This window comes from Pan paniscus, chromosome 16 (assembly GCF_029289425.2).
Source record: "Pan paniscus chromosome 16, NHGRI_mPanPan1-v2.0_pri, whole genome shotgun sequence".
Taxonomy (NCBI): domain Eukaryota; kingdom Metazoa; phylum Chordata; class Mammalia; order Primates; family Hominidae; genus Pan; species Pan paniscus.
Genome location: NC_073265.2, coordinates 12,604,013 through 12,627,713, shown reverse-complemented (window position 1 = coordinate 12,627,713; position 23,701 = coordinate 12,604,013). Strand labels below are relative to the sequence as shown.

At 37.4% G+C, this 23,701-nt stretch overlaps 1 pseudogene; it reads right to left on the bottom strand.

Annotated features, from left to right (window-relative positions):
* Nucleotides 1–12,160, bottom strand: part of LOC112439084 (POTE ankyrin domain family member E-like) — a 115,743-nt pseudogene extending 103,583 nt beyond the window's left edge.
* Nucleotides 12,161–23,701: the final 11,541 nt, after the last annotated feature.

Genomic DNA, 23,701 nt, shown 5'->3' with positions numbered 1-23,701 from the left:
AGCAGGGGCCTGGATTGCCATCACATCACTGAAGGGAGGGCTCACAAAAGCGGTCTGCAGGCAGTGCTTACTCCAAGCCCACTTTTTACACTGAAAATGATAGTTGAAGACAACATATTTGAAAGCACCTGGAAACAAAGTTCTTTCAAAAAACAGTTCTGATACCCTGCTAGTCCTCTCACACAAGCCATTCCCTTAAAAAAGAATATGCAAAAATGGGTTGGAGAATGCTACGTGCATTTTTCAAAATGAATTCCTTCTGCCTCCACTGAAAGCAATGTGTTCACTTGTTTGATAAAAAGCTACTTTATTCCAGAGGAATGAGGCAAGAATCAATGAGCTACTTGTCAGTGTTCTAAAGCTAAATGGCAAATTCAGAGTTTCTCTAATTCATGAGGTTCTCACAATAGTAGTATTGCATGAGTGAGAACAATAGTTGTGATCCTGTATTACATATGAGGAATCCAAGCACATAAAGGTTAGGTGACTTACCACTGTGGCACAGCAAACTGGATCTGGTGCTCATCCTCTGAGTCACAGTCCAGGGCTCTGTACTCTCTACTGTCTTCCGCTTACCTCCAACTGATGACAGCTTACCTTGCTACGGAGATAAATGGGAAAAAACGAGGTAAACATCTTAAAAATACCCACACGTTATCTATTTCTGAGAATATTTTCACAAATTTACAGAGATTTTGCATAAAATTATAAGTGCCCCCAAACAGAAGGATAAAGTACATTGATAAAAATGGACTATAATGTTCTCATTAAGAATCATGTTTCAAAGAATACGTAGTGCTATGGGGAAAGACACATGATATATTACACAAAAGTATTAACAAAACTGCATGCACTACGATTCCAATTTTGAAAATAATTACATAGATATCTAATATACGAAATATAGAGAAACAGAGGAGGCTAGAATTGGTCTTAGAAATGGGATTGTGGACGATTTAAACTTCCTATACTTTCCTGTGTTATTATTTTTTTCTAAAATAAGCACGTGTTGTTTTCATAATATTAAAGTAAATTCTCTTTTGTAAATGGAAACCTTAGTGTAGGCTAATTAGTTTAATTCTCTACTTTTTGTTGGCATGACATGAGCTTGAGAGAAAGTATAAATGTCTAAATCTGGAAAAACACAGCAAAAAAAAAAAAAAAACGTAAAAAGTCACTGCAAACAATTTCAGAGACCATCTGTTAGACAAATGGGCCAAAGAGGGCTTCTTTATATAGCCCCCTAGGGTGTTTACTTCTTTACAGTAAGCTGAATCCTATTAACTCAAATGCCATAGATAAGATAAATTCTGGGGCTGTAAAGACCCCAAGTTGCTGCTGTACTTTGGAGCTCTCTGACACAGAGTCCACACTGGGCTACTCAGCAACATCACCTAGACAAGCAAATCTCTCTCTTATCGCCCTCTCCCCTGAGCGCTCTCTAGTCCTCCTCCCCTTCTGGATAGAGGCCTGATGCCATAGCCTCTGAAAGGTAATGCACTGAGGGACTATCCCTGCATGAAAAGCTATCTAAGCAGCTCCCCCAGGGAAACTGCCACCTCAGGGTCAGCTCCTCAAGTTTTGGCTCAGAAAGTGAAAGACTTCCACACACATTGCTTCAGGGAAAAAAAATTAGCAATTTCTTCCTTTATTAATAGAGTTGGAGTACTTGTAGTCCTGTGGCATAACCCTGGGACTTTGCTGACCACAAGTCCGGTATTTCTTTCCCCCCTGCGCTTTGTCTGCTGTCTAGTGTTCCTTAGAAAATATTGTTATCAATGTTAATAAAACTTCACATTCTCAGTAGCCTTGATATTTTCCATTACAGTTTTTTATGTTGTTGAAATCAACCTGAATGGTTTTTTTCTTGAAATATCTTAGATCGTATCATGGAATTTCAAGATTGAAAGAAATTTGCATCTGATGCTTAGATACCCTCTCCCACTTTCCCAACCTAGATCTGACAAAAGCAATTGATAGAAAGTATTGTTCTTCAGCTCGTTCCATCATTGCATATATTTCTCTGTTAAAAAGTAAGTCTCCATGATGAATTAAAATGTGTCACCCTATAGAATTATAGTAATTCTGTACTTTAGAGATTAAATGGGACAAATTCAATTGCTTTATTAAATAATTACCCTTCATTTGTTTCAATAAACCTTTTTGTTCTCCAATTTAAATATCCCAATTCCTTCTACTGTTACTCATTTTCCGTACTTCTAAGTCCCCTCTAGTTGTTCTTCACCAAATTCACTATAGTTTGACAATGTACTTCTTAAGTGAAACTAAAATGACAAATTCATGAAACAAGTGGGCAAATAGTTTAAAGTTAAGTACCACTAAAACAGATATTGATCCAAAAATCTCAACATAAGTACAGAACCCTTGGGGCTGGCACATGTGCAGAATTGTAGAAAGAAGGGAAGAGACGGATAAGCCTTTGAAGCGTTTTGTAAATTCTTTGCCATAACTGACTTCTGTCTTTATATCCTTGGACTTCATAGAACCCCTTGCTCTTACATTTTCAGTCCTAAATCCAGTATCATCTATTTTGTGGGAAAACATAGCTATGTTAGTATAAAAACATATATCAAGGCTTCCAATTATATTTGATATTCTGATTCAGGCTTAAGGTCAACTGATTATTCAGATTAGACCCAGGCCTCATCATCTTTCCCTTTTTCCCTAAAGGCTGAACCAATTAAGATCTCAGTTAAAGAAACACTTTTTGAGATCTTCCCAAAACTTTCTCACTGTTATCCCTAGATGAGTCCACTTGGAAATGTTGGATGATCCAGAAGGGTCAAAAATAAACCTTGGCACATTTATTTAAAAATGAAGCAGGTGGAGACTGGAGGTCAGCAGTGAAGACCGAGTGTACACACGGCGTGCTCTTAGTCACCACTCCTCCAAGAGGAGCTGTCCAGGGTACGATAGCCATGGCTCAAAATGTGTCTGCTACATACTCTCCTTAAGAGTCAGGTGTAATCGGTGCTTCCTAAATCAGGAAAGACTGCAGTGCCCTTTACATCTGCTTGTAACCACAATATGGTTATTGGGTGGGCTCCAAATAACTGCTATACTTGATAATGTTACCTTCCAACACTGACCCTTTTAAAGGCCTTCTAAGAAATTTTGGATGTGAGCGCCACTGTGTTCCTCTTTGCTGAACACTTTCTCAAATGGGAGACCAAGGAGGATGAGGTTGACTCATGTATTCCAGCAGACAGAAACCTAACTTTAGATGTCTACTCTCTACATGTTTCTATAATTCTCACACAACAGCTTCAGGTAAGGCACAGCTTAGATTTTTTTCATGTCTTTTCCACTTTCCTTTAACCCTGTGTTGCATTTGGAATCAATCACAATCTTGAAAGACACAGTTCCAAACACCATAATCGAATGCTGAAAATCAAAAGAACAAAATCCTTAAAGTCTAAAATTCCAAAAATCACCATCCCAAAAACTGAAATCCTGAAAATTTAATTCTGGAAAAAATAATTTTAAAAATTCTTTAAGATATATTTATTTACATTTTTAAAAGGTATTTATTTGAGTAACATATAAAAACACAAAAATAAAAACACAACAGAACACTTCAAAGATCACCTTACACAATAAAATAAGCGATAACATACATTTTTGCAAGCATAAACATTCAGGCCTTCTATCAACAGTCACACAAGTATAAGAGTTATAAACAGATGAACTATATTCATGAAGACATAGGTCAAAAGGTGAAATATGTAAATGCATATCATTGTGGTTGGTAATTGTATGCACCCAGCTCTATAAGTGTAGTCTTCTGAAATACCATGATAGACAACGTAAGTATTTTCATGATACTGATTAATCACCACCACAACAGTCACCTAAAGAACCAAGATCTCAAGAAATAACGTTTTAAATGTTTCTGTAGTAGTGTAAGGTGAATATAGTTAACTATAATTTATTGTGTATTTTTACAAAGCTAGAAGAGAGGATTTTGAATGTTCACAAGACAAAGAAGTGCTAAATGCATGAGGTGATGTGCTAATTACCTTGATTTGATCATCCCATATTGTCTATGTGTATTGGACTAGTACTCTATATCTCATAAATATAATTATTACATGTCAACTAAAAATAAAAGGAAAAATATATTTTTAAAATGTTAACTCAAAAATCTTAGCTTAATAGTTGTGAAGAAAGAAGACTCTCCCATCAGAGTGAAGTGGGAGGGATCTTGCTTCAGGAAATGAAGCTGCATCCGCATAACAGGACTTTGACCTGAAGTTCTAGCTGCTGGCTGAAGCAGCCACTGAGGAGCCTTTGACAGCAAAATCTGTAAAAAACATTGCGCGATAGGCATACCTAATCCTTAAAGATAAAAACAATACATAGGTACACGAAGACATTTGTTGTATTTCATATTTTCTATAAATGTTCTAAGAAAATGTACTTGTTGCCTAGAGCTCATTTAAGAAACAAGGTTCTCTTCAGTGCAGCATGTGCTGTTTTAAGGACCCTGCCAGTGTCCTTCCAATAGGACCAATGCTCTAAAATCATCACATAAATAAAGTGTGACAAGAGTTTCAGCTTCTTGGTTTCGTACTCCTCCCTCAGCCATACTCTACTTTGTACGTTTACATTTCCTCTTATCTATCTCAATTCTTCAAGCTTCCTCATTGAAAAATAAGCCCTGGGGAATGAATGGAATATGTAAATAAATGAAACATCCACCAGTAGATTATTGTTAAGAACTGTAGTATGTGTACATGATAGAATGCTTCCCTGTATTAAAGTAAATATTTTTAAAGATTATCCCAAAATATGGGTGAAGACTTAAGATAGGCTATTAAAGTGAATAAAAATAGAATAAAAAGTAGAATTCAAAATTAGTCATAACATGATTCGAAGTAGAAAAAATAGGAGTAATGCAGCAAAGTATTAGTAACAGTTTGATGTAAATGAACTGTGCCATTAATAATTTTTCTATATTTTTCATATTTGTCCATTTTTTGTTTCATTTTCTAAATAGTTACTTAAATTGTGCAAAATTTTCTCTACAGTATAAATGTCTACCAACAACTCAGAGAGAAAATGTCCTACAGTGGCATGTAACTTCAAATGATTCAGACCTTTACATAAGTGCTAAAAAGTGTTAATGGTGTCATTTCTGGGAAGGAGGTGCCCGAGAAGAGGGAAACAGACTGGATTCTCAGGCCTTTAAGGTTGTCTTCTTGAGACAGTCTCAGTGTCCTAACTATCAGCACCATGTATGGAGCTGAGACCCAATTTGCATATTTCAACAAGCTTAATTTTCTCAACAGTTATGGCTTTCACTTTCCCCCATCTTCTTCCAGCCATCTCTATTTATACACCCAAGAAACTTTCAGATTTTCCTTAGTTTCCTCTGATAACACAAACGTGCCTGAGATGTTATCAGGCACATTTATCATTCACATGTCTCTTGAAGACGTTCAGAAGAAATGAATGGTATCCTTTCTCCTGGAACTGCATCCCACCCTGGAAACCAAATGCTGTTTACATTATTCTTATAGGATTTTTCCAGACATATGATAAAAGAAAAAACTTCAGCTGAATTAAATTTAAAGGAGTTGAATTGAGCAATGAATGATTCACAAATCAGGCAGCCCCCAGAATCACAGCAGATTCACAGAGGCTCCAGCACAGCCATGTGGTGGTAAATTTATAGACAAAAAAAAGGGAAATGACATACAGAAATCAGCAGTGAGTTACAGGAACAGCTGCATTGGTTACAGATTGGCATTTGCCTCATCAGTGTATTAATGATTGAAGTATGGCCGCTGAGATTGGCTAAGACTTAGCTATTTGTTGCAGGTGCATACTCGCAAGTTAGGTTTTCAATTTTGTCTGCCTATTAAGCTAAGTTACAGTTCATCCACAAGGATTCAAATATGGAAGTACAAGTCCTTCTCAGGCCATATTTAGTTTGCTTTAACACCTATGAGCTTAATACTGACAAAGTGAACACTATTTCCTCATATCATACAAAACCAAAAGTGCTGAAACTAAATTGTCAGGATCTAATACTCAAATATCATAGTATGATATGTTTTCACTTTCCCATGGTGTTCTTTCCCTCCTTTCATATATTCCTTCACTCTTATTTTTTAGCATATTCATTCATCACCCAAAATTTCATCTTATGTGCTAGGTGTTGGGCCAAGGCTTGGAAAAACAAAGTGATGCAAAATACTGACAGACTTTTTAAAATGCTTATTGAGTCAGAGGGGCATGAGATTCTGCATTTCTTTTTATAGATATATATACTTTAAGTTCTGGGATACATGTGCAGAACGTGCAGGTTTGTTACATAGGTATACACGTGCCATGGTGATTTGCTGCACCCATCAACCCATCATCTACATTAGGTATTTCTCCCAATGCTATCCCTCCCCCTAGCCCCCCACCGTGCAATGTTGCCCTCCCTGTGTCCATGTTTTCTCATTGTTCAACTCCCACTGATGAGTGAGCCAACATGCGGTGTTTGGTTTTCTGTTCTTGTGTTAGTTTGCTGAGAATGATGGTTTCCAGCCTCATCTATGTCCCTGAAAAGGACATGAACTCATCCTTTTTTATGGCTGCATAGTATTCCATGGTGTATATGTGCCACATTTTCTTTATTCAGTCTATCATTGATGGGCATTTGGTTTAGTTCCAAGTCTTTGCTATTTTGAACAGTGCTACAATAAACATACTTGTGCATGTGTCTTTATAGTAGAATGATGTATAATCCTTTGGGTGTATACCCAGTAATGGGATCACTGGGTCAAATGGTATTTCTAGTTCTAGATCCTTAAGGAATCACCACACTGTCTTCCACAATGGTGGAACTAATTTACACTCCCACCAACAGTGTAAAAGCATTCCTATTTCTCCACATCCTCTCCAGCATCTGTTGTTTTCTGACTTTTTAGTGATCACATATGCAGAAAGCTGAAACTGGATCCCTTCCTTACATCTTACACAAAAATTAACTCAAGATAGATTAAAGACTTAAGTGTAAGACCTAAGCCCATACAAACCCTAGAAGAAAACCTCGGCGATGCTATTCAGGACATTGGCATGGGCAAAGACTTCATGACTAAAACACCAAAAGCAATGGCAACAGAAGTCAAAATAGACAAATGGGATCTTATTAAACTAAAGAGCTTCTGCACAGCAAAAGAAACTATCATCAGAGTGAACAGGCAACCTACAGAATGGGAGAAAATTTTTGCAATCTATCCATCTGACAAAGGGCTAATATCCAGAATCTACAAAGAACTTAAACAGATTTACAAGAAAAAAACAAACAACCCCATCAAAAAGTGGGCAAAGGATGCGAACGGACACTTCTCAAAGAAGACATTTATGCAGCCAACAAACATGAAAAAAAAGCTCATCGTCACTGGTCATTAGAGAAATGCAAATCAAAACCACAGTGAGATATCATCTCACACCAGTTAGAATGGAGATTCTGCATTTCTAAAAGTCTCCAGCTGACACTGATGTTGCTGGTCAATAGACCATACTTCATGTAGCAATGATCTAGTGATGACCTAGTTAAAATGTCCAAGGAGACAAGTTCCTGAACAAAAAAGCCTCAGAAATATCTCTACCTCACCCACATAATGATGAGAAAAAGTCAGAATTGGGAGTGATTCTTAAAAATCAGTGTCTCTCTCTCAAAGTCAGGTTAAGGAGTAGACACTGCCTGATTTCTATTAAATCCTACTAAGATTCTGCCAGATAGTAGAAAACATTGTAATACAAATTGAAAAACATCTTTATTCCTGTCATTTATTGATTTATATAACATGTTATTTGTTGAGAACCATGGTGCACTGGGATGTGTGGTACTAATCAGGGATACATGGTGACCTAAACTAGACCTGGAACACTCTTGGGGAGCTTACAATCTAGTATAAATCCTAAACCCTGAATAAAATAGCCAGGTAAATAAATGCCAAATTAATCATTCAGTAAGTGTTATAAAGGAAAGGTACATTAAGGCCTAACATGATTCAATGGAGGTGGCACAGGGAACTCTGTCTCACTCTTCATACCATAAAAGGCTTCTTGAGAAAGGAATGCTTGAGTTGAGACCCTAGAAAAATGAATAACACACTTTAAATAAAGGGAGATGAGGGTGAAAAGTGGATTTCAGGCACAGAGAATAGAATATGACATGATTTCATCTCCCTTTTTGAAACAGTAACTCTGGCCACGGTAGTGAAGAGTTTAGAGAAGGACAAGGGTAAATGTGAAACTAATTATGAGGCAAGTATATTTGTTTTTGTTTTTTGTGTATTTTTGCAAGACAGGATGAATTTTATTCTATTTTTAAAATAAGTAAATTTATCTTTGTTCTTTGGAAGACCTCTAGTAAAGAATAAATGTCATGACATATTAATCCTTAAAATTGTTATAGTTGCTCAAAAAAGAAACTCAAAAACTAAAATTGGATCCTATCAACCCAGATAAAACACTGAAAATTATGAAACTTTTGCTCAAAATACAGTGATAACTGCAGAAAAGCAGCAACTATTTAATCATGCCCACCAACAATGGGCCAAACACACTCCAGGTGGCGGCCATGGGTGGAGGGGAAGAGGACTGGGGTTTTCTATGGGGTGATGACAGTGTTTTGGAGCTCAAAAGAGGTGGTGGTTGCACAATGTGAATGTGCTGAATGAGGCAAGTATATTTGAAAAAGATGGAGGCAGTCAACCTCTGCAGGTAGAGGTGGTGGTAGAAATGGAAGGAAATGCATATTATTACATATTTGGGGAGTAAAATGTATTTAAAGATTGGAAATGGAGGTGAAAGGTTAGAAAGATGGTCAGATACCTTGCCATGGCGCCTCACCCTAATACTTCAGTGCATGCCAGCCTGACTTCCAGCATTCACCCCTGCATTTCCTTACCTGAGGGCTTTCTCTGATCACAGAAGCCGCTTTTGCTGTCCCTGCTGCAGGTTGGGCATGCTGAGGAATCAATGCCGCTAGGAGACAGTCCATAACTAATGACTATCAGAAACTGTTGTACGAATACCCTTTATCTCTCAGCATGTTTCTGAGATAAGTTTTCTACACTGGATCTCAGAGTTATTCCAAGTTTAATCCACAGTTATCCATTCTGGTAACTGCTTCATAGTTCACTCTTTATAAGGGTCTTTGCCCCACTTCCCAGTTCTCCTACCAGAGATTCTGATACCTACCGAATGAATCATCTGCATGTGAAATCTAAGTCTCTGGATCTGCTTTCAGGATAGCACTGTAGTCAGATGAATGGGAATCCATTCTCTCAGAAATGCAAGAAGGGAATGTGGTTTGGGAAAGTTCATTAGATCAATTTTGGAGTTGAGTTTGAGGTGCCCCTGAAACATTCAAGTAAAACTATCATCCAGCAGTCAAATATTAATACCATGTAGCAGTTGTCATCTGGAACTCTGAGGATGCAATTTGTATTAACAATTTGATATACTCATTGGCAAATAAGTAATAACCAAAGCTTTGGAGAAGAAAATGACCTAGACAATAGTATAGCATTGAAAGATGTGAAGGCCTGGAACTCAGCCTCACAGAGCTTCAGAATTTAATGGCCAAATAAAGGAAAAGAAGCCCACAAATTAAATAGAGGAGTTGTAGCCAGAAATGTGGGAGTTTTCTGGGCAATCAGGAGGCAAAGTAGAATAGAGTTGACACTGAAGCCAAAGGAAAAAATGTGTTGGAACAGCAGTGCTGAATTCTGCTGAGAAGAGATATATCTTGAAAAAAAAATGTCCATAAGACTTAGAGACATGAATGTTATTGGTGATTTCTGCAATGGCCATTGCAGGGTTATGATGGGGAGGGAACCATATTTAAATATATTGAATGTGAGGCAGGCATGAGGAAGAGATGAGGCTTTCTTGCTGTGTGTTAAGCATGCCAGCCATCCCCCTGCCTTGTGGCACCTATACATACCATCTCCTCTGCCTGTAATGCTCTTTTGGTAGATATTTATATTTCTTGCCCCAACACTTCCTTCAAGTCTTTTCTCAAATATCACCTTTTCAGTGAGGCCTTCCCTGACTAGCTATTGAAAATTACACCCAGTGGGGATGGGGAGATATTGGTTAAAGAGTTCAAAGTCTCAGCTAAACAAGATCAATAAGATCTGAAGATGTACTGTATAGCATGGTGACTAATTAATAATAACATATTGTTCAGTTGTCTCTTTATATCTAGGGGAGACTAGTTCCAGCTCACCCTGGAGACAACAAAATCAGCAGATGCTCAACCGCCTCATATAAAATGGCACAGTATTTGCATATAACTTGCACACATCCTTCCATGTACTTTAAATAATCTCTACATTTCTTACAGTAGCTAAGACAATGTAAATGCTACGTAAATAGTTGTTATACTATATTATATTTGAATTTTTTGTCATATTGTTATTTTTATTTTTTTCTAAATATTTTCCATCTGTGATTGATTGAATCTGCAGATGCAGAACCACAGATACTAAGGGCCAAAAGAATACTTGAAAATTGCTAAGAGAGTTGATCTTAAATGTTCTCACAACAATAAAATGGCAAGCATGTGAGGTGACAGATATGTTAATTAGTTTGATTTAATCATTTTGCAATGTACACATATATCAAAATATCACCTTGTATATCATAAATATATACAACGTTTTCAAATTAAACCTTAATTAAGCTGAGGGAAAAATGTACACCTGCCACCTGTCACCTCCAACACACACTTCCTATTGACCTGAACCTTCTAATTTTTCTCCATCTTTACTCATCGCCCCCCCAGCATGCCACATAGTTTATTTACCCCCTGTCTTCCCCCATTACAATATAACTTCCACAAGTCAGGAATTTTTATCCATTTTGTTCACTGCTGTATTCATGAGTATTTAGAGTAGTGTCTGGAATGTTAATTATTATTGTTGAATTAACTAATCAATTATTAATATTTTAAAAATATAAATAATATAAACATGTATATTACATTTTGCATTTAAATGCCATTACAGCCCAACTATAAATATAAGTATAGATGGAAGGGGAAACCTTAAATGGTTTTATCCTTATATTCTTTTTGCCAATATGTTTTCCCACATTTCTCTACAATAAACTTCTACACCTTTATAATATTGAGAGTAAATATTTCTTAAGAAAAATTAACCTTAAGAGCTCAAAAAAATAAATAATTCACAAATAATTGCTGTGAAGGCTATGCATGGAAAGGGCAGAAGGGAGGTGGAGGGAGTGCAGAGACCTGTGGGCTGAGTCTGAGCCTCAAGGCTTTTTCAGCATGAAACTCAGCAAAGACAGTTGTTAAAAAGGCCTGCCTCCCACCGCCCCTGCTGTTCACTAAGCTTAGGCAATCAAAGTGTACCAGTGTTTTTTCACTGCCCAGCATATACTGATTTAAGGACTCAACACTCTGACTTGAGAAAACCTAAAATATGAAGTTATCTCAAAGGTGGGTGAGATTCTAAGGAGGCTCAAATATATAGTCCTCAATTAATTCTCACCTCAAGTTAGTTACAATCTGATACAACATATTAGGAGACAGGAACAGCACAGTGGTAAAAATCAAACCTCACCTCAAAAGATCGTAAATTATTGCTCTCAGATTAGTATTAACTGACACAATATGTACAGTGAGTATCTTCTCTTCCTCCTCCCAAATCACAGAAGAGAACGTGAAAGACTAGGAGCCATACACATTACCCCAGGGAAAGCAGAGTGAAAGGGCAGTCTGGGTGTCCTTAACTGCACCACTCACAGAGGGGGCCTGTCCCACAACCAGCCAGGTTATTTCAACCTATTCTTACCTGACAAAAATGATCTGGGGGCCTTGGCTCCACTGTAGGTGGGCAATTTTATTCCAACTGGTTTTGGGTGCTAGTTTTCTGCCTAGTGGTCAAATTCAGAAACCCAATCAGGAACTAGGTCTCCACCTGGAGCTCTTAGGTTAGCTAATTAATGTCTTCTTGGTCCTCAAGGAAGGGTTTGTTGTTTTTGTTTGCTTGTTTGATTGGCTGTTTGCCATTGCATTAAAATTCTTTCTTACCCAGCAATTGATGAGTTCAAGGCTATCCTGTCACATTTGGTGATGTGGCCTGAGCCCTCCCAGAGTGTTACTGACTGGGACGAGCTACTAACTAAAGTTTAGTGAACAGAAGACAATGAGCTTGCTGGAATGTCACAGAGGCTTGGTTGCCATGGTAGTGATTGTCAGATGAGATCACAGAGAAGGGTGTAAGAGAAAAGAAAGAAAAACATGCAGGAAAAGCTGAAGCATAATATTATACTAATATATATATAATATATATATATATTATACATATTTATACTGTCTAAACTTACAGTGGACTAATGTGTTGAAACTTGAGGGGAAAACTACTTTTTGAGAAAGACTGACTTTCCAGCATCTTCTTAGAGAGATGTGGTTTCATGGAAGAATGGTGTCTGAGCTACATTTTGTCTTATTCTAAAAGTAAAAGGAATGGGACTGATCTGGAAGCACATAGATTCCAGATCAATACTAATACCAGACTATTGTAATGCCAATTTATAAAAGGAAGCTAGGTATCCATTAAAATGACAGAGAATCAACAGGTATTTTTTGTAACAGATCATTGAGTTGGATGTGAAATGGTTTAAAGCTTTATTCCAGGGGCTCCTGCAAAGTGTAAACTTAGCGTTTCCTTGAGTTAGCACTGAAAGGAGAGCAGGATTGAGGGACAAAAAAAGCAATCCAGTCATCTAGTAATATGACTCTGGATGATGTTTGCTCTAAATTGCTCCCAGCATCAGTATGTGGAAGGTGGACAGTGTGTGTGAACCTCAAAGCCCCTGCAGGGCTTCAGTTGGCTTGAATAAAATGTTACGGTTATCCTGCCACCTTGTGGCTATGGGCCAACATGCCAGGGTGTGGAGAAGGAAGGGAGGAAATCAATGAATCACAGAGTTGCCTGACTGAAGAAGGAAAGCTCAGAAACACATCCTCTTCTCTCTTCCCTATAGAAGTCAACGTGCCCATCACTTGATTAGCTAAAAGTGAATAGGGCTTAAAGTTCAGTCCTTGAGTGAGATTTTGCTTATATAGCCCTCCTAGGACTTCTGTCCTATCAGAGTAGCTTGTTGCACAGTGTGCTGCTTGTGATCAACGGTTAGTTAATCTTGTCTCTCCAAAATCTAAAGTTTAAATCCTTATTCATTAAATCAGACTGTTTATCAAGTATAGTGCTTTACTAATGAGATTTTTTCAGAAATAAGCGAACAAAACAATAAGACGTATGCTGTTTGTTTTTTGAGACAGGGTCTTGCTCTGTTATCCAGGCTAGAGTGCAGTGACACAATCACGGCTCACTGGAGGATTGACCTTGTGGCTCAAGCAATCCTCCTACCTCAGCTTCCCAAGTAGCTGGGACCAAAGGTGTATACCAACATGCCCAGCTAGGTGTTTTTATGTCTGTCTGTTTGTTTGTTTTATTTTGCAGAGATGGAGGTCTCCCTAGGTTGTCCAGGCTGGTCTCAAACTCCTGGGCTCAAGTGAACCTCCCGCCTTGGCTTCTCAAAGTGCTTAGATTATGGGCGTGAGCCACTACACCTGCCCAATATTGTTGACTAGAGTAAAGAAAAGACATAAACACCCAGTAACAGAAGCCGTATTCAGATTAGCTATAATTTTCACTAGGACCATCCCAATCTCTTGAAAGATAAAACATCAAATTAAATGTAGTCAAATCTAATTGCTTCACCTCTGATTTTTTTTTAATCACTTGAAAAGGGTAATGGTTCCCTCACATTTTGTGTATAAAATCTACTGGCACAGAGCCTGGCTAGGGGAAGGCTCAGAAACTTGAATGTTAAATAGGATCCCAGGTGATTCTTACACACACGGAAGTATAAAGGTCACTGGACCATTCTAGTGACCATGGGTCCCCTCTGGTTGGCCTGCAGTTGTAATCTATCGGAACAACTTTCAAACTACCACATCTGAGGAATAAGTGGAGGTTAGGAGGTTACTTTTAGAAGGTGATTGGGAATGTATTCGAATTTGAGATTTGTTAAAGTTCATTATAGTTATCACATATGAAAGAAGAAGCACACATGAGGAAAGGAGAGCTCTGGGGCTCCATGGCAATTCAGCATGCCATAAGAGAACACTGAGACACAATTAAATGAAATCACAACAATGATAGATGAGCAAGATAAAAATATTGAAGTAAAGATATAGAAATTTTACAAGAAGAAACAATTAGAAATTCTGGAGCTAAGAATTCTATGACTGAAATAAAAAAATCACTAGGGGGTGTTCAAAAGTAGACTTGATCAAACAGAAGAAGGAATCAGCTAATCCAGACACCAGTCATTTCAAATTATATAGACAAAGGAGCAAAAGAAAAAAGAATAAAAAAGAGCAAATGAACCTACGGACTTAAGGGACATCATAAAGTGAAATAATATACTGATCACAAAAGTTCCAGATGGAGAAGAGAAAAATAAGAAGGAAAGTACAGTGCTGGCTAAAAGCTTGCCAAATCTGTAGAAGAAAAAGGACATACAGATACATGAGGCCAAATGGAACTGAAATAAAACAAATTCAAGGGAAGTCCACACAAAGACATGTTATAATTATATGTCAAAAGTCAAAAAGAGTGAATTTTGAAGAAGCAAGACAATGCTGAAAGAGAAAAATTCTCAACCAAGAATGCAATTTCTGGAAAAAAATTTTCTTCAAAAATGAAGAATAGATAAAGACTTTCCCAAGCAAAAGCTGAGAGAGACAACTTCATCACCACTAGATTTGTCATAAAATAAATGACAGGTGAGCTCTTTAACTGAAACAAAATAATACTAAATAGCAAAACTAAGCATATTAAAATATAAAACTTACTGGAAAAGCTAATTATTTAAACAAATACAAAATTGTGCAACATTGTAATGGTGGTGCACCTTTTTCTAATATGAAAAGTCAAAAGACAACAAAGTAGAAATTACTATAACTACAGAAGTATAATAGTAGATATACACATATAAAAGATGTAATTGTGACATCAATAACAAAGTGGGAGAAGTGTAGAATTTTTTATGTGATTAAAGTTGAGTTGTTATTAGCTTAGAATAAACTTTGCCTCCATATATATGATGTTTTACATAAGCCCCAAGGTAACCAAAAAAAATAAAATACTACAGAAAATATACAAAAGAAAAAGAAAAGGAAATAAATACATATCAATACAAAAATATCAATGAACACAAAAGAAAACAGCAAGAGAAAAAAGAAAGACAGAAGAATTATAACACAGACAGAAAAAATAAAATGAAGTGCCATAGCAAGTCCTTACTTATTAATACAACTTTGTAAATACAGTTGTCCCACAGTATCCATGAAAGATAGGTTTCAAGATCACCTGTGGATACCAAAATTTATGGATGCTAAAGTCCCTTATATTAAGTGATATAGAAGTGATATAGTATTTGCATATAACCCATGCACACCATCCCCTATACTTTAAACCATCTCTAGATTACTTATCATATCTAATAGAATGTAAACAGTATATAAATACCTGTTACACCATCTAGTTTGCATTACTTTTATTATTCCATTTTTATCATTGTTATGTTTATGGGGGTGTGTGATTTTTTTTTATGCATGGTTGGTTGACTCTGTGGATGTGGAACCTACATCCAGCTGACTGTAAATGGATTCAATTCCCCAGCCAAAAGACAAAGAACGTCCAAATGCATTAAAAAATAAAATCAAACTATAGGCTGTCAACAAGAGACTATAGATTCAAGGATGCCCAAAGGCTGAAAGTGAAGGGAGGGAAAAAAATATTCCATGCAAATCATAACGAAAAGACAGCAGGAGTCGCTAAATTTATACCAGGCCAAATAGACTTTAGGTTAAAAACTGTCACATGAAATAAAAAAGGTCATTATATAATGATAAAAAGGTCAATTATCAGGATGTTAGAACAACTATAAATGTATAGGCACCCAAGATCAGAGTACCTAACTATATATAAGGCAAACATTGACAGATTTGAAGGGAGAAATAGACAGCAATAAAATAACAGTGAGACACAACATTACGCCACTTTCAATAATGGGAATGAATCTCTAGCAGAAAATCAGTAGGGAAATAGCAATCTTAAACATCCTATAAAACAAAAGGACCTCATAGACATGTACAGAACTATCCAGTGACAGCAGAATACACATTCTTCTCAAGTGACTATATAACATTTTTCGGGATAGGTCATCTGTTAGGCCACATAACAAGCACAAGTAAATTTAAGAATATAGAAATTATGTAAGTAGGAAAAGTATCTTTTCTATCTATAATGATATAAAACTAAAATCAATAACAAGCAAAACTAGAAAATTCACAAATATGTGGAAATCAATACACTCTTGAAAACCCATTATGTCAAAAAGATATCGAGGGAAATTAGAATGTATCTACATATAAAAAAAGACCAAAAACGCAAAATAACAAAACTTATGGATGCAGCTAAAGTGGTATTGAGGCAGTACAGCAATAAACATCTACTCTAAACATAAGAAAAATGTCCAAAAACAAACCCACCTTACCTTAAACTTCAAGGAAGTAAAAAGGAACAAATTAAGCCCAAATTTACCAGAGGAATTAAATAACAGAGATTAGAACAGAAATTAAATAAATCAAATACAGAATAGGAAAATAATAGAAATAATCGATGAAATATAAAATAATATTGGCAAATCTTAGCTAGACTAACCAAGAAAAAATAGAGAAGACTCAAATAAATAAAATCAGAAATGAAAGAAGAAACAATACAACTCATGCCATAAAAATACAAAAGATCATAAGGGATTACTATAAACAATTATTTGACAATAAATTGGAAGGCCAAGAAGAAATGATAAATTTCTGGAAATGTACACCCTACTATGACTGAATCATGAAGAAACAGAAAATTTAAACAGACCAGTAATGAATAAGAAGATTGAATCAGCAATAAAAAACTGATTAAAAACCTCCCAGCAAAGAAGCTCAGGAAGAGATGGCTTTGTTAATAAATGCCACCAAACATTTTTTTAAAATACCAGTTCTTTATATACTCTTCCAAATTATTGAAGAAAAACCACATTTCCAAACTCATTAAATGAGGCTAGTATTTCTGTGATATCAAAGCCAAAGACTTTATAAGATAAGAAAATTACAGGTCAATATTTTTGATGAATAAAGATGCAAAAATTCTCAACAAACTTAAATACTCACAAACAGAATTCAACAGCACATTAAAAGTATCATACCTCATGATGAAGAGGGATTTATCCTTGAGATGCAGGGATGATTCAACATATGCAAATCAATAAATGTAGTACACCACATTAACAAAAATACAAAAAACATATAATCTCCATAGATGCAGAAAAAGCATTTGGGGCCGGGTGCAGTGGTTCACGCCTGTAATCTCAGCACTTTGGGAGGCCAAAGTGGGCAGATCACGATGTCAAGAGATTGAGACCATCCTGGCCAACATGGTGAAATGCCATGTCTAATAAAAATACAAAAATTGGCTGGGTGTGGTGGTGTGCACCTGTAACCCCAGCTACTCAGGAGGCTAAGGCAGGAGAATTGCTTGAACCTGGGAGGTGGAAGTTGCAGTGAGCGGAGATTGCACCACTGCACTCCAGCCTCGTGACAGAGTGAGACTCCATCTCAAAAATAAATAAATAAGAAAAAGAAAAAGCATTTGGAAGTGGGTGGAGCAAAATGGTGGAATAGAAGGCTCCATCAATTGTCCTCCCACAGGAACACCAAATGTACCAACTGTCTACACAAACACAGCACCTTCATAAGAACCAAAAATAATATGAGCACTCACAATACCTGGTTTTATCTCCATATCATTGAAAGAGGCACTGAAGAGAGTCAGAAAGAGCGCCGTGAATTGTTGATGCCAACTCTCCCTCATCCCCACTACAGCAGCCACATGGCACAGAGAAATGTGTGTTTGGGAGAGGGAAAGTGCAGCAATCGTGAGACTTTGCATTGAACTCAGTGCTGCTCTATCACAGTGGAAAGCAAAACTGTGCTGAACTCAGCTGACACCGACCCACAGAGGGAGCTTTTAGACAAGGTCCAGCCAGAAGGCAATTTGCCCACTCCAGCAGATGGAGCTTGAGTTCTGGCAAGCCTTGCCACCATGAGCTGGAGTACTCTAGGGTCCTAAATAAATTTGACAGGCAGTCTAGGCCACAAGGACAGCAAGTCCTGGTGCTGAGCTGGGCTTGGAGCCAATGGACTTGGGAGCACATGACTTACTGAAACAACAGCTGAGGCAGCTAAGAGAGTGCTTGCCCACACCTCCCCTAACCCCAGCAGCACAGCTCGTGGCTCCAAAAGAGATCCTTTACTTCTGCTTGAAGAAAAGAAAGGGAAGAGTAAAGATGATGTTTGTCTTGCATCTTAGATACCAGCTCATTACAGTAAGAAAGAATATTGGTCAGTCATGAGGCACCATTCCAGGCCCTAGCTCCCAGATGACATTTCTAGACACACCCTGGGCTAGAAGGGAACCTGCTGCCTTGAAGGAAAGAACCAGTCCTGGCAAGACCCATCACCTATTGACTAAAGAGCCCTTGGGCCCTGAACAATGAGAAGCAACACCCAAATAGTATGCCATATGCCTTGGGTGAGACTCGAGACATACTAGCTTCAGGTGAGACCTAGCACATTCCCAGCTGTGGTGACTACAGTGAGAGACTCCTTCTTCTTGAGAAAAGCAAAAAGAAAGGTCAAGGGGACTTTGTCTTGTACCTTAAGTACCAGCACAGTCAAATGGGCATAGTGTATCAAGGGGGCTCTTGAGGTTCCCTATTCTAGCCCATGGCTCTTTTATGGCATTTCTGGAGCTTCTCTGGGCCAGAGGGGAGCCCATGTCCATGAAAGGTGATTCCCAGGCATAGCAGCATTCACCACAAGCTGACTGAACAGCTTCTGGGCCTTAAGTACACACAGGTGGGAGTGTGGCAGTTACTCACCATGGGCCTGTGATGGTGGTGGCCACAGGGTCATTCTCCTCTGCCTGTGGAAAGAAGAGGGAAGAGTGGGAAGGGCTGTGTCTTGTGGCTTGAGGGCCAGCTCCGCTGCAGTATAATAGAACACCAGGTAGACTTCTAAGTTTTTTGACTCCAGTTCCTGGGTACCAGACAACACCTCTAGACCTACCTGGGGCCTGGAGGACTCGCTGCATGGAAGGGAAGGACACAAACCTGGCCTCAGGTGATGTATCTAATGTAAACTACATAATCTATAAGAAATATGTAAATAATATTTTCCTATGATATATAACCTCAGTTCCTAACACAGATGTCCAGAGGCAAATCTTTCAAATTCACAAGCAAAAATTAGATACAAGCAAGTTACATGTGAACAAATGGAATCAGATGAAAAGAGAGAAAACAGCTAGCATATTATATACATAGCTGAAAGTTGGACAGAATAAAAACTTGAATTTTAGATTCAATGTATTTAGAAGCACAATAGAATTCAAATGGTACATTTAAACATGTGAGAATGTTTTTCTACTCAAACTGGAGAGGAGAGGGGAGAAGGATTTAACGAGATAAGGAACATTATGTAACGTCACAATAAACATTTAATACATGACAGTGGTTGTTGTTATGCTTACTATCTTAGAAGTCAAATGTTCTTTAAAGAAAGTGTCCAAAAGTAGATTTATGCCATAAATGGTGCCAAGAATTAGGGCAAAGGGCAGGTCAAAGGGGAATAGAGGATATGATGTAGCAATTGTCAGCTTTGGTTAGTAACCTGGTTACTTCTTTATTATAAATAGGGATCTAATTCAAAGGAAGGAACAGTATAATACATACACGATATACTTTTGCAACCATCTGAGCTGACAAAAAAAAGCAGGGTCCCACAATAGCAGGGGCTTATGAGAAAAAGTCTGAACTGAATATATGAACACCTAAGTTTTAGGCCTCTTTCTTCTAACAGCCAACATAACTTTGGATCATTCTAAACTCTCTGGTCTCAGTTTCTGTGATACGAGGAAATTGAGCTTAATAAGACTAGAGGCCCTTTCTGACACTAACATTCTACACTGGTGTATTCCTCTCACATTTTTTAAGTTAAATTTATGGTTTATTTTTTAATATAAGATAATTCATCACCAGTATAGTAACAAGATGAGAAGGCATCTGAGCTAAGGAAACAGATGTTTTTCCATCTGCCTCTTGCTGTTTTTCTATCATAGAGCAAGATCTTCCTAGTAAAGGGTTGAAGGCAACTTTTCTGTGTCAAATTAGCTGTTGCTCAGCAAATAGAAGTTAAATGCCACTATACGGAGCAAACACGTGCTAGCATGAAATATGTGGCAGCATCCTCAGTACCCTACTTCAGTCAACAGAACTATCCAGGACAGATCTCCTAAAAACATAATTTATTGACAACATAATGAGATTCTCTTTTTGTACTGACCTAATTCAATTTTAGATTATGTTTAAACTGATTTTTCTTAGAATTTTTCAAAATACAAAACAAAATTTTCTAATAGGGAGAAATTATATATATAAATATTTGAATATGTGTATTACAAAACATTACATCAAAGCAGAATTAATTTAAATGCAAATAGAGAAAGCCATTTGGACCCTATGTTATGTGATGTCAATGAAACTTACACTCTGAAAAACAGAGATATGATATAGTGGAGGCTGTGGGATCCCATAGTAACATGTTGAGCCACATTCTCCCATAAGCCTGATTTCATTGAACTAAGACAAAGATGGAAGGTGAGTTATTGAATTGATAACTATATGGAACTTTTCACAAAAGTGCATTAAAAGATTGTCTTGGAGTCAAAAGAAATAAATATAATACTTTGAGAGAGAGAAAATGGCTATTGTAGTGGTCCCTATCGTTCATTTCCTTCATAGATTAGAAGAATGAGTGTCGTAGAAGCCAATAACATTTCTGGGCCTGTGAGTGAATTTATCCTCCTGGGCTTCCCCTGCCGCAGGGAGATCCAGATCCTCCTTTCTGTGGTCTTCTCCCTCATCTACCTTCTGACCCTCACGGGTAACACATCCATCATCTGCGCTGTGTGGTCAAGCCAAAAACTCCACACACACTATGTACATCCTCTTGGCTAATTTCTCTTTCCTGGAGATCTGCTGCATTAGTTCTGATGTGCCCAAAATGTTGGCCAATCTCATCTCCCATATCAAGAGCATCTCCTATGTTGGCTGCCTGCTCCAGTTCTACTTCTTCTCCATGTGTGCTGCAGAGGGCTACTTTCTGTCTGTGATGTCCCTTGATCGGTTCCTTACCATCTGTCGACCTTTGCATTATCCCACGGTCATGACTCACCACCTGTGTGTCTGATTAGTGGCCTTCTGCAGGGCAGGTGGTTTTCTATCCATACTGATGCCTGCAGTGCTTATGTCCCGAGTGCCTTTCTGTGGCCCTAACATCACTGACCATTTTTTCTGTAACCTGGGACCATTGCTGGCACTGTCCTGTGCCCCAGTTCCCAAAACTACTCTGACTTGTGCTACAGTAAGCTCTCTCATCATCTTCATCACCTTCCTCTACATTCTTGGGTCCTATATCTTAGTTTTGCGAGCTGTTCTGTGGGTCCCAGCTGGCTCAGGCAGGAACAAAGCCTTCTCTACATGTGCTTCCCATTTCTTGGTTGTTTCTTTGTTCTATGGCTCAGTCATGGTGATGTATGTGAGTCCAGGCTCCAGGAGCCACCCTGGGACACAGAAATTTGTGACATTGTTTTACTGCACAGCAACCCCATTCTTTAATCCCCTGATCTACAGTCTCTGGAACAAAGATATGAAAGATGCCCTTAAAAAAGTGCTGGGAGTGCCATCAAAAGAAATATCTTGAAACACACAGAAATGATATACATTCTTCTACAATTATTCCATAAGAAATGCAAAATTTCTCTCGTTAAAAAAAAAACTTTTCTGGTGATGTCTGAGCACTTGGCTTCTTACTCTCATAAAAGCGTGACTCATTACACACACAGAGCCCTGATCCTATCTCAAAGCAAAAAGTATACACAGTCCTAAGGTTCATCGTAGGTAAGATCATTTTTCCATTTTGGAGATTTTTTTAAGTCCTAAAACTATATGTAATTCAGTTGGTATCTACAAAGCTAAGACCCATGTTTCTAATTTGTATTTTGGCTTTATCCTAATGCAACTTTATGTATCTTAAATGTGTTTCAAATTTATCAACTGTTTTTTCCTTGCCAACTATAGGTTTTTCTATAATGAAAAACAGCATCTACTCACTGTACTCACAAAAATTAAATTGCTTTATCTATAATATTAAAGAACAAGAATCCGTCACTGAAACAAGAATGTTTTTTAATTTGTATTTTCCTTATTACTAAAGTCTTGGTAAGGTGTTCATGGTGTGCAGCAAATAAAAACTAGAAATGGTATAGATTCTTAAGGGAAATTTCTGGTCCAGCTCTGAAGAGAATGCATAGAAGGGCATACATACATTCAAATATGCCAAATAATTAAATATTTCTTACTCAAACCTGGGCTTCTATACTTTCTGAGCTTATAGTGAAGAAACATCTACTGTTACAGAAAATAAACATGGGATACCAGGGAATCAACTCTATCAACCAAAATATAAGCTACCTTAAAGCAGTCACCACCTGGATTAAGAAAATGTGGCGCATATACACCATGGAATACTATGCAGCCATAAAAAATGATTGAGTTCACGTCCTTTGTAGGGACATGGATGAAGCTGGAAACCATCATTCTCAGCAAACTATCTCAAGGACAAAAAAACAAACACCACATGTTCTCACTCATAGCTGGGAACTGAACAATGAGAACACTTGGACACAGGAAGGGGAACATCACACACCGGGGCCTGTTGTGGGGTGGGGAGAGGAGGGAGGGATAGCATTAGGAGATATACCTAATGTAAATGATGAGTTAATGGGTGCAACACACCAACATGGCACATGCATACATATGTAACAAACCTGCACATTGTGCACATGTACCCTAGAACTTAAAGTATAATAAAAAATACATATAAATAAAAAATAAATAAAAAATAAAAAAAGCAGTCACCACTTAACATAAACTTCTTTACTTAACCTGATCACCTGCCAACACTCTGAAATTTTCATATTTTTAACTAAGGCACAAAAATTAGGGGGAAAGGAAAGAGAGGTGTTTGTGATGTTGTCTCCAATATGTTGAAGAGAAAGTTAATGATTTGACTAAAAACATCCAGTCTACATTAGACTTCATATTCAAGTTTTTTCTATGAACATATACCTCTTTTATTATTTGTTAAATTTTATTTCTAATGAACACATGATAATTATATATTTATGGGATACAATGTGATGTTTTGATAATCGTTTACATTGTGAAATGATTAAATCAAGATAATTAATAAATTCATCATCTCCTATACTTATTTTTTGTGGTTAAAACATTTGAAATCCACTCTTTTAGTAGTTTCTAAATATATGGTGCATTATTATTTATTATAGTCACCATTCTATGAAACAGATCACTAAATCTTATTCCTTCCATCTAACTGAATTGTTGTATCCTTTGATCAACATGCTCCTCCCCTCAGCCGCCTCTTCCCTCCAGC